The sequence below is a fragment of the Myotis daubentonii genome, chromosome 6, assembly GCF_963259705.1.
Source record: "Myotis daubentonii chromosome 6, mMyoDau2.1, whole genome shotgun sequence".
Classification (NCBI taxonomy): domain Eukaryota; kingdom Metazoa; phylum Chordata; class Mammalia; order Chiroptera; family Vespertilionidae; genus Myotis; species Myotis daubentonii.
Genome location: NC_081845.1, coordinates 57,804,705 through 57,817,436, shown reverse-complemented (window position 1 = coordinate 57,817,436; position 12,732 = coordinate 57,804,705).

Here is a 12,732-nt window from a genome sequence, read left to right as displayed (position 1 = left end):
CAAAACTATGAACAAATTCCTATGCACACTGCACATATCTTATTTTGAAGTAAAAAAAACAAAACAGGAACAAATACAATATTTGTATTTGCATGTGGCCTGCAGGCCATAGTTTGAGGACCCCTGATATAAAGTTATGGTAACAAAGTCCATTTGTTTACTTGTTTGTTTTCTGTCTTCCCTTCTAGAATGATAGCAATAAGGGACTTGCTTATCTCTGATGCACAAAAACAGTGCTTGACATATCATTGCTCAATGCCTACTTTTGAATAATTAATGAAAATAACATCATTAAAATGTAATGAAAGATTCTCAAAACGTCTAGATTGAAAACTCTAATAAGAGAAAATAAATATCTGAATAAATTGAGAGATATACCATATCCATGAATCAGAGGACTCTATAAAATTGTTACGATGCTTCTCCCCAGACTGATCTATAGATTCAACACAAGCCCAGTCAAAATCCATGCTAGCTTTATGTTAACCTAGAAATTGACAATCTAAATTTGAAGTTTGCAAAAAATGTAAAAGACATATAATAGCCAAACAACCTTGAAAAAAAAGAATAAACTTGGAGAGCTTATACAACCTGATTCCAAGGCTTGCTATAAAACTACATTAATCAAGGCAGGGTGGTACAGATATAGGGTTAGAAAATTAGATCAACAAAATATATTAGACAGCCTAAAAAGAGACAACACACATACAATCAATTGATTTCCAACAGAGGTATTAAAATAAATCAACAAATAGAGGAAATTCTTGTCCATTATGGTGCTGGAAACACCAGTTGGAAAAAACACACCCCTATCTCAGATTGTACATAAAATGTAACCTAAATTAGAAAACAGACCTAAAATACAAATGGTAAAGCTTCTAAAAGAAAACATAGGAGACTATCTTCATGGGCTTCGGGTTAGTTAAATTTCTAAGACTGGACACAGAAAGTACTAATCATAAAAAAATTGATAAAGTGGAACTAATTGAAATAAAACTCTTCATCAAAGACATTAATAAAATTAATAGGTAAGACACATACTAGGGGAATATATTCACAAAACTTACGGATGGAAAACAGATGATATCAAAATATATAAATAACTCCCTCAAATCAATAATAAAAAGACCAGTAGTGCAGTTAAAAATAGGAAAAAATATTGGCACAGATGCTTCTCAAAGTACATGGAAAAATACTCAGCACCATTACTCATCAAGAAAATGAAAATTAAAAGAACAATAATATATCACTACACATTCACCAGAATGGTTAAAATTTAAAAGACTGACAATACCAAAAGTGGCAAAGGAGGGAGAGAAACAAGAACTCTCCCACTGCTGGTAGAACTATACAATTGTGCAATGGCTTTGGGGGAAGATTTGGCAGTTTCTTACAAACTTAAACACAAAATTACCGTATGACCCTGCAATCCCACTCCTGAGCATTTTCCCAGCGATGTGAAGACATATGTCCACACAAAACGTGCACATGAGTGGTCACAGCAGCATCCTATCTAATAAAAGAGAAACATGGTAATTGGCGTACGACCGCTACCCTTTTCATTGGCTAATCAGCGAGATATGCAAATTAACTGTCAGCCAAGATGGCGGCCGGCAGCCAGGCAGCTTGAAACTAACATGAGGCTTGCTTGCTTCAGTGACGGAGGAAACCAACGTTCCCCGCCTGCAGCTGCAGGCCTCTGAGCGGGCAGTTTAAGAAACATTGTAACAAATACCGCCGGACTTCAGCCAGCAGATTCGCAACATTGTAAGCAAAGGCCAGAAACCTACTTTCAGCCAGAGGCCTAAGAGCTGGAGCCAAGCCTCAAGCTAAAGCTGGCCCAGAATTAAAAAAAAAAAAGGAAAAAAGGAGCGTTTGGGAGTTCAGTCACCCCCAGCCTGAAAACAGCCCTCAGCCCCTCACCCAGACTGGCCAGGCACCCCATTGGGGACCCCCACCCTGATCCAGGACACCCTTCAGGGCAAACCAGCCGGCCCCACCCGTGCACCAGGCCTCTACCCTATATAGTAAAAGGGTAATATGCCTCCCGGCACCGGGATCAGCGGAGCCGTGAGGCCTCCCGGCACTGGAATCAGCATGACAGGGGGCAGCACCCAAACCCCCTGATCGCCCTGCGGCTCTGTGTGTGACAGGGGGCGGGGCCACAACCTCCCTATCCGCCCTGCTCTGTGCCTGATAGGGGGGAGCTCCCCCCCCCCACGGGCCCTGCTCTGTGTGTGACGGGGTAGAGCCATAACCTCCCCCTCGGCCCTGCCCTGAGTGTGAGAGTGGCGGCGCCCCAACCCCCTGATCCGCCCTGCTCTGTGGGTGATAGAGGGCAGCACCCCAACCCCCTGATGGGCCCTGCTCTGTGCGTGACAGGGTACAGAGCCCCAACCCCCCTGATTGGCCCTGCTCTGTGTGTGACAGGGGGTTGCTCCACAACCTCCCCATCGACCATGCCTTGAGTGTGACAGGGGGCGGCGCCCCAACTCCCCAATCAGCCCTGCTCTGAGCCCGACCAGGGGCTGCACCTAGGGATTGGGCCTGCCCTCTGCCATCCGGGAGCAGGCCTAAGCCAGCAGGTCGTTATCTCCCGAGGGGTCCCAGACTGCGAGAGGGCACAGGCCAGGCTGAGGGACCCCCCCCCCCGAGTGCACAAATTTTTGTGCACCGGGCCTCTAGTTATTTATAACAGGCAAACCCAGAAACAACGGAACTATCCCCCCTCAACATCAGAAAGAATAAACAAATTGTGGCATATTCACTTAATAGAATTCTACTCACAAATAAAAAGGAATGAACAACAAATACATGCAGTGACATGAATTTATCTAAAAAAGTACTTGAGTTAAAGAAGTCAGATTTTAAGAGTACGTATGGTACGATTTAATTTATTAACTGTTCTAGTTATCTAGATCATCCCCAAACTTAATGATTTAAAGACAAATATTAGGTATTTTCCACTCAAATCGGCAATTTGGGCAAAGATCAGGGGATAGCACATCTTAGCCCCATACATGCCAGCTGGGCAGCTCCACTGGGACTGTCAGACCCACTTCCAAGACAGCTCATTCACAGGGCTGGCAAACTGGAGTTGGATGTGGACTGGAAACTCAGCCAGGGCTGTTGGCTGTTGGCCTCAGTTTCTTTCCACATGGATCTCTCCATGGGCTACTTGGACTCTCTCACAGTATGCCAGCTGGGTTCTCAGAATGAGTATCCCAAGATTCAGGAAATGGAAGCTCTCAGTCGCTTAAAGCATGGTACAGCATAACTTCCACCATATTCTATTAGTTAAGCTCTAACAGAATCCTCTTATCTTTAAAGTTAAGGGGCATACATCCCACAGCTTGATGGACAGAGTCTCAAGAATGTGGCCATCTTTAATTTACCAGATATGCAAATACTGGAATACAGAGAGCTCCTCTAAATAAATATGGATAAAAAAAAGTGTTCGCCTTGGAGTAGAGAAAGTGGCAGGGATTGACTGGCAAAGCACATAAGGGAAAAGTCGAGTGGTAAAATGTTCTATATGTTGCTTAGAGTGGTAGTTACAAAGATGTATACACATGTCAAAGTTTATACATTCCACTGTAAGTAAATTATACTCCCATTTGAAAAATAAATTTATTTAAAATGTTTGGATGCAGATTTCTTCTAAGCAAACATATTCACACTGACTGGAAGTTTAGGAGTCAGATTATTACACTCTGAGTTCCATTAAGAAACACTTACTTCCTGTTGTTGGTTTTTTTAAATTGCTCTAGTAAAATAAATCAGAAAATATTGTCTCTTAAATCATGTTCAAAATCATTTTTAAGTCAAGCTCACAATGAAAAATTCTGAAAAAAATAAAATTAACTTATTCAGTATAAATGCTGAAATGATATATGTTTATATAAACATAACATATACATGCATATATAATTTGATTATTTTACATAGATTTTTGCATTCTAGGTTTGAGAAAATTGAAAAAAATTCTAGCTAAAAATCAATTCAATCAATTCTTCAAGTATAGTCTTATGGTGACATCAGATTAAGACCAATATTTTTTATCCTTTACTTGGTACCCTTGATGAGTTTTAGGCAATATGAGTTCCTCAAGGGCTTCCTAAATCACAAAACAACTATTGGACTGTTAAGTATACAGTATTCTCCCTGCCCACCTGCCCCCATTCATGGTTTCGCTTTCTATGGTTTCATTTATCTGCAGTCAAACACAGTCCGAAAATATTAAATGGAAAATTCCAGAAATAAACAATTAAGAAGTTTCAAATTGCGCACCATTTTGAGTAGAGTGGTAAAGTCTCTCGCCATCCCCCTCAATCCTACCTGAGATGGGAGCATCCTTTTGTTCAGCGTATTCACACTGTGTATGCTACCCACCCATTAGTCATTAGTAGCCTTCTTGGTTATCAGACTGGTTATTAGAGAGAGAGCACATTCACGTAACTTCTATTATATTACAGTATTGTTATAATTATTCTATTTTATTATTAGTCATTGTTGTTAATTTCTTGCTGTACTTATTTTATAAATTAAACTTTGTCATAGTTATGTGTGTAGAAGAACAAGCATAGTATATATAGGGTTTGGTACTATCCTCAGTTTCAAGCATCCACAGGGGATCTTGAAATGTATTCCCCCATGGATAAGGGGGGACTGTTGTATTTTATTACATTATAATTTTTACTTGTTTTTGCTTTCTATATTGTACTAAAGGCAATTCCTTAAAATTCCATTAACCATATAGTCTGTATTTTAGTAATTTTGGATAAAGAAAAAAAGAGATCATAATAGAACTTTAAAAGTATAAACAGTATTAATGACAGATACTTCATTAAACTAGTATCTATGTTTACCAAGGATTCCAGCTGGAAGCTTTGTGCCTTGAGCTATAATCCCAGCAGTTGTCTCTTGATGAGAAAGTTTTCCTCATGCAAGCCTGCCCTCCATGTAGGACATCTCAGTGGTTCAGGAATTAATGTTGATGTGTTAGTTATCTTCCAAGAGATTTCCTGTTGAAACCATGCCTAGAACTCTATGTGGCTGTCTTCTGTCTCTCCCAGCATGATCTTCCCACAAATCCAGGTTCCAGGTCTTTAAATGATATAGGTGAGTTATAATTGTCTTTGAAATTAGCAGAAAATGATAATTGGCTACCTTTCAATTCCATTCTTCCCTCTGTGTTTGTAGACACTGCTGCCCCATTTGACCAGTCTCTTTTTTATGCTGGAATCCATGTTAGCATTTGATGCTACACATACCAAAAGTATGGTGTGTTTGGGAAGGGTCAGCCACCAGCAAAAAGGACATGGCACCTCCTGCTTCTTGGGAATCCTTTTCCCCTAACTCCTAGATAGCAAGTAATTTCAGGAGCCGCCCGTGGAGGTCCAAATGCTCTGATATAGTGCTCCACCAAGTCTGACCTTTCCAACGTTAGCTAGCCCTCAAATTAATCTCTGTTGTCCCCTCATATCCTGATCCCAACCCCCAGGTCCTCACCATAATTAACTAAATAAATCCCTCTGAAGGAGAATGACTGATAGACTCAGACTCCACAGCTCACCGTATAGAAAGTGATGCCTCATTCAAGAAAAAGTGTCGAGAGGAGATTATATATTTAGCGCAAGCCGCCTGTTCCATGCCTAATCTGGGGTCCCATCTAAGGCGGTTCCCTGTTCTGCCCCCATTCTGTTGGCTTACCGAAAGAATAAGGTTCAGTTACTTGAAAACCCATTCAGAAACTTGCCAATCAATATCACAATAGGTTGAGAGTTAGGATATTTTTATTTGCTTGCATGAGATTATTGTGGAGTTTTAGATGAGCAGAGACATTCTGTCTGCACTGGTTCAGCCCTCCACCTTTTAAAGTGTCAAAATACCTTCATGCCAGTTAGTTAACAGTCACTGCCCCAGCCCCTCTGAGGAGTTCTGGTTTTTCCAGGCTCTGTCCCAAACCCTCAAAATGCCCTGAGTTTAGTCATTGAAGGGCTAGCAATGGCTGGAACGGCACAGTAGGGTGTCTCGGAGCTCCTGCTCCAGCACTGTGATTGGTGTCCATTCTCATGGCACCGGTGGGTTATAATGTTATCTGATGCGATGATATAATTGTATATTTTGTTCCTGCTAATCACATGCGCATACAGAGTCAACTCTGAGTTAGCTATACCAATAGCCAATTGATCATTTAAAACAGCAAATCACATAAAATGCTCTCCCATTTTACTGTGGAACACACTGTGATTTTCAGCTAGCTCAAATCCTTAACTATGTTTTAGGCTCGTATCAAAAGTCAACAATACAAACTAAGCTGTTATTCTTTCCCATATATTCATAATAACTACCACCCTATTTTGAGCACTTTTCTGTTACCAATTCAATCCTCCCCCAAACCCTCTCAGTGTCAGTATTTCATTGTACAGATGGGCAACTTAATGCTCAGAGCTGTACTTAATATCACACAGCTCTCTAAGGAATGTCACCGAGATGATCTTTTCGTGCCTTTCCAAAACATGCGAGAAAGAGGAGCGTGCCCATTTTATTTTAGGGAACAGACGCAGATAGGTTAAGTAGGTTGCTTAGAACGATCCACCAATAAGAAACAGGTCTTAGGTAAGAACTGAGGTATAAGGCTTCCATTCCAGACTCCTACTTTCTGGGAACATGAACTTGGCAATTTCAAAATTGAACTGTTTGAGAAATACATTCTGTTCAGGCTATCTCCCCCTGGGGAAATACATTGAGCGACTTGTGGCTGCCGCAGGGGTCCTGTGTGCTTCTCCCCACCCTCCATCACCTTGGCATCAGAGCCTCATTGTCTCCATGCCAGTCCGTGGGACTGGGGGTCAACACACACACACACACACACACACACACACACACACACACACACACACACACGTGTACACTCCCCCCGCCTCACTACAGCAGGATTGTGATTAGTTCAGATTTCTGAAGATCTTAGGACCTTTGCTTTTGTTTTAGGATGAAATGGTATTTTTGTTGCTGACAGCCTCCTCCAAGCAGAGGAGAGAGGCCCACGTGTTCAGAGTTACAGCGCACTGGGACAGGAAGCCTGTTCTTCCAGTATGCGCACGCTCATTCTTCCCCTTGCCTGGGCAAACAAACTAATCTAATCATGAAAGGACGTGCTAAGAAGAGAGAAAGGGGCAGAGAGAAGCTGGGGGAGGAGAAAGCTGATGTTGAGGATGGGAAAGGCTAGAATAAAGATGCCAAACAGAGATTGCCATGGAAGAAGCAAGAATGTTTCCCTGCGTAAAGTACTCTTCTTTCAGGGGGAAAAAAAAACACTACTTCTGGCTGCAAAAGAAGCCTCCTACTGTTAGACTATTTAACTCTGGCTAATCTTCAGGGGTCCCATCCAAATTAATTTCATTCCTTTGTCAGGGTCCTCCCCTCTTTAGTTACCAGCTCCATCTGTACTCTTTGAGGGATCACTGGGCATTCCAGCCTCAATATCCTTCCTCCCACTGCCTGGCCCGTTCAAGACCCATCTCTCACTCAGAAGTAGCTCATCCAGGGAATTAGGGAGTGAGCACTAATTGGCAAGGGCCATCCTCTAAAACAGTGGTTCTCGACCTTGGCTGCACATTAGAATCACTTGGGAATCTTTTTAAAATCCTGATTTCTGGGCCTCATCCTCCGGAAATTCTGTTTCTTTGTTACTAATGTTGTGGCCCCGCCCCATAACAAAGAAACAGAATTTCCGGAGGATGAGGCCCAGAAATCAGGATTTTAAAAAGATTCCCAGGTGATTCTAATGTGCAGCCAAGGTTGAGAACCACTGCTCTAAAACACCAAACAAATGAAAACTGCCCAGCTGGTTTTAAATAAAAGGCCCCTCTTGTAACTGTTAATTCCACAATTATCATCCTATGGAGCACTGAGAGTGAATCTCTCCACTTATATTTTACTCTAGAAAATCTGCTTTTGAAGGAAGCAGTTACACATGTCAAATAATTAGTACGCACAGTCTGTACGCAATGCAAACCAGTTATTTGGCTAGCATCCTGCAACCACAGCACCATCGGCAGTTTTTATCTCCAGAGGACAAAAGTGAGGTCATCTCTGCAGCCTCTTCATTTTTAGGTGAGAAAGCTGAGATACAGCGGGGCTGGGGGAGTCTCCTTGCTGCACTGAAACCATATCTGAGTTCTGGTCCACTGATCTGATCTCCCTTATTGTAAAATGCGAAGCTAGATAACGCCAGCAGGGTTTACATGTAGAACAACACGAAGTCACCTTATATTTATAATAAGCTCACAAGTATAAACATGCGACCACTTTTCAAATTCCGGTTCTCTCTCCCTTCCACCACTCAGGTTTTGTATTAAGAAATAAAAGCTATTCTTCACATAAATTTAGCAAACATTGAAAGGGAAATGTGCTGCATCAGAAATCATATACAATGTGCTTTGTAGTCAGTTCTTCCTGTTCTGAGTTATCCATTCTTCTGACTTATCTTGACAATTTTCTCTTTCATCACTCTGGGTAACAGTGTGTTGACCAAATTTTTTTAAAAAAATCTATAACAACGTTTTATAATGTGTTTTTTAGTTTCCCCAAAATAGCCCATGGAATTTAATCAGGGCCCCATGCACATCTTCACTTCATTTTCTTCATCCCAGATTTGAAAATTGGCTAGTGACAACCCTGTATCTTGCTTTTTTATTTTTTTAACCTTGTTTACACTTTTCTCCCCTTCTTTTTTTTAATTTTTCTTCCACCAAATACCCTGAATGTGAGTGCTTCCCAAGGTTTTGCTCTTAACCCACTCTGAAAAACAAAAACTTCATCTTCTTTCTTAGCTTTGGTCCTTTGAAAATAAATCATTACTTTTATGTATCCCTCTCCCCCAAAATCAGTACCTCAGAATTACCCATGACTCCTTCTCCTGTGCTGACATATATAATTAGTTATACAATCTTAACGCTCTGCCTTCCATTTAATTTCAATTTATGTCGATTTAACAAACATTTACAGCCCCTTGCTTTGTGCGGGGCTCTCTACCTGCCACACACACAAAAAAAATGAGCAGAGCTGTATTCCCTCTCCAAAGCAGTCACTTGGCAACTAGGAATGTCCTCTCCCAAGAGGTAAAATGGAGGTGATAAAGTGTCTGTAGAAGCATTTTGAGGGGTGAGTGAAGTAACGTATGTAGTTCTCAGCACATAATAAATACTACTGTCTACACAGCGATGGCGAACCTTTTGTGCTCGGCATGTCAGCATTTTGAAAAACCCTAACTTAACTCTGGTGCCGTGTCACATATAGAAATGTTTTGATATTTGCAACCATAGTAAAACAAAGATGTATATTTTTGATATTTATTTTATATATTTAAATGCCATTTAACAAAGAAAAATCAACCAAAAAAAAAATGAGTTCACGTGTCACCTCTGACATGCGTGTCATAGGTTCGCCATCACTGGTCTACTACTTGCTATTATGTTACTTTTAATATTACTGACAAATTATTTCTTTGAGTCCTAAAATGTTATGACAAAAGTATATAGAATGTGAGGCTAAATATGTTAAGAGCAGGAAGAGACCATTTTATTTTATATTTTATTTTATTTTATTTTAATACTAGAGGCCTGGTGCACAGGATTCATGCACTGGTGGGGGGCATGGCCTGAGGGAGCGTCACTCATCCCAGTCAGCCATGCAGCTGTGGACCCACTTCTGCTGAGGTAGCAGCTGCTCATCCCGGTCAGCCAAGCGGCGCTCCCACTGTGGGAGTGCACTGACCACCAGGGGGCAGCTCCTGCGTTGAGCATTTGCCCCCTGGTGGTCAGTGCATGGCATAGCGACCGGTCATTGTGGTGATTCTGCCGTTTAGTAGCTAGACTTTTATTATATAGGATACCTTTACTGATTTCAGAGAGGAAGAGAGAGGGAGAGAGAGAAAGAGAGAAACATCTATGATGAGAGAGAATCATTGATCGGCTGCCTCCTATACGCCCCCGACTGGGGATCGAGTTTGCAACCTAGACATGTGCCCTTGACTGGAATCGAACCTGGGTCCCTTCAGTCCACAGGCTGATGAGCCAAACCGGTGAGCCAAACCAGCCAGGGCAGGAGGAGACCATTTTAAACTAGTGATTAATCATCATCAGTAATGAGACAGACCAACATCATTTACCTCGTAAAGGGCACATCACCTTTGTGATATTCTTGTCCTAAATATATAACCTGAACCAAATCATGAGAAGATAGCAGACAAAGCCATTTTAAAAAAAAACACATTCTACAAAACTGACTTTGAAAAGTGTCAAGATCACAAAAAACAAAGACTGAGGAGCTGTCTCTGATTGGAGAAAACGAAAGAAGTATGTCAGATAAAGGACCAGATAAAGACATTAATGGGATAATTATTGGAATTTCAATAAAGTCTGTAGATTACTTCATGGCACTGTTACAATGCTAATTTCCTGGTTCTCATTATTATGCTGTGGCTATTTAAGCAATTTAAATTATTGGGGGAGCTGGGTGAATAGTGAACAGAATTCCTTGTACAATTTTTGCAATTTTTTTGCAAGTATAAAATTATTTCAAAATAAAAGGGTTTTGCTGGGGGGGAAAATAGCAGAACTGATGTAAAATACACATACAAGATAAAGAGAGAATTCTCCCTCAATTCATGGATTAAAGGGAGAGAAGGTGGATAGCAGAAGAATTCTGGAAAATGAAAGTACTTGAGCTTATATTGGAGGCCATCAATATTAAGGAACAAAATTCTAGGCAAAAAAAGGCGCATAGATTTGTTCAAGTCAATCACTTAGGCTAAGTCTGACACGACGTAAATTAGGTGGAGGAGCTGAAGCAATTTGCTGCACTGCTCTGAACAATGAAAATAACTTCACACTGTCTGCCTCTGATTAGTTGAGGCTGGTTACATACGATGCTCAAATCCACCAGATTATTGCTCAGCTTTTCGCTGTGACTTGCTCAGATAGCCTCCTTACACACCGGGTATAGTCCCTGGAAGTACCGGGCAGCTGTTCCATTGAAAACAATAACAACTTCGAAGCTTAAATCATTTCATGTTTTAGTAAGATGACAACAACAGGATATGCAAGCAGCAGACAGGAAATTCCTTTTGGATCATGCTTGTTGAAAATGCAGAACAGTTACAAATCACACAGTAGAGCTGTGTGCTTTAAAACCCAAAGATTAAAGCCAATGACACCCTCAGAGAAACGTGGTGATGCAATTCCATAATGCTGCCTTGGTGCTTAGCACATACCTTGAATCCCCTAAATTTGTGACTAAATGAAACTGAAGAGAACTAAAAAGCACTTAGTCCGATTCACAATTTCCTTCATATTCTATTAACAGTCATATTACTTAATATGCCTAAAAGCTCTTCTTGAACAAGCCCCTCTATATTCTTTGTACTCAAATTCTCTGTGGTAAATGATTACGGAATCACATAAAGTTCCAATCCCCAACATATGTATCTAGCAAAAAAATTTTTGAAATATCACATGCATATTTGCATAATTTTTCATTGCACAACTGTAGTGTGCCTCTGCAAATTAGTACAACCAATCACACAAAATCAAACTCAGTCTTTAGAAAGAAAGCTATCCAACTCAGAAATCCTTAGATCACCAGAAATTCAGAGGCAATGGAGGTTGACAAATGGGACAAGCTCTCTCACTGACCTTTAAATGATTTTGATGAAGAAAAGGGCAGCTCTCTTGAATAAGAGAAAGAAGTGCTCACCTAAGTGAAAATATTTGGCAAGCACTGGCAAGCACCTGTCAGAGGGCCTGACTTCTGCTACTTTTAGATCTGCAAGAAAAGACTTCTGTTTAAATCCACTATTCCAGGCAGGGCAACACATTCCCACATACCAGCAGGATCTTTCAAAAATCTGACCTACAACTCTTTCTGATCAAGTAGAGTAAGTTATTTTCTTACTTAAAAAACACCAGTGACCTTTCACACTTTAACCTTGACAGATCTTTTACTCTTTCTCATTTTTAAACTTTGTTTAATCAATTTTTTCCAATTATAAAAGTAACATGTGATTATTATAGACAAGTTGAGATACAAAGAAGTATAACACTAAAATAAAAACAAATAACCAGAAATAACCACTATTACTTATATTTACTTTTATTTCCTGATTTTTACTACATGGTTTTACATTCCCCCAGGCCCTCTCTTTATCTTTTTGTTCTTTTCTGTATCAGGCCTTTATTCTAAGTACATTTCCACCTCCAATACTTAAAAATTCATTAGAAAGGGATCATAATGAAACCATCTTAGTCTCTAAGGAAATGGCAGCTAAGGAAATGTGCCAGGGCACCGACTTGGGACAGTAAGTACGGCACAGCAGGAGGCCCCGCTGAGGGTAGGAGAAAGGCCAGTCAACACAACAGTATCATTGCCTTCTACTACCTCCAACAGCCCCAACCAGGGGCTAATGACAGGGCCCTGGACATGACTGGCCAAGGGTTTCCCAGAGCACAGCTGAAAAACCACTGATATAGATGAACCCCTTCGTTTTACAGATGTAGAAACAGAGTTTCAGAAGAACAAACCATTTACTCAAGATCATTCACTTAGTAGTAGAGTCAGAACTAAAGACCAAAGATTCTACGCTGGTCATGGTCACTAATTGTTTATAACCAATATAGGACTTATTTTTATGGGGTGTAAATAGAAATATTTTCAAAGTGTCAGGAACTG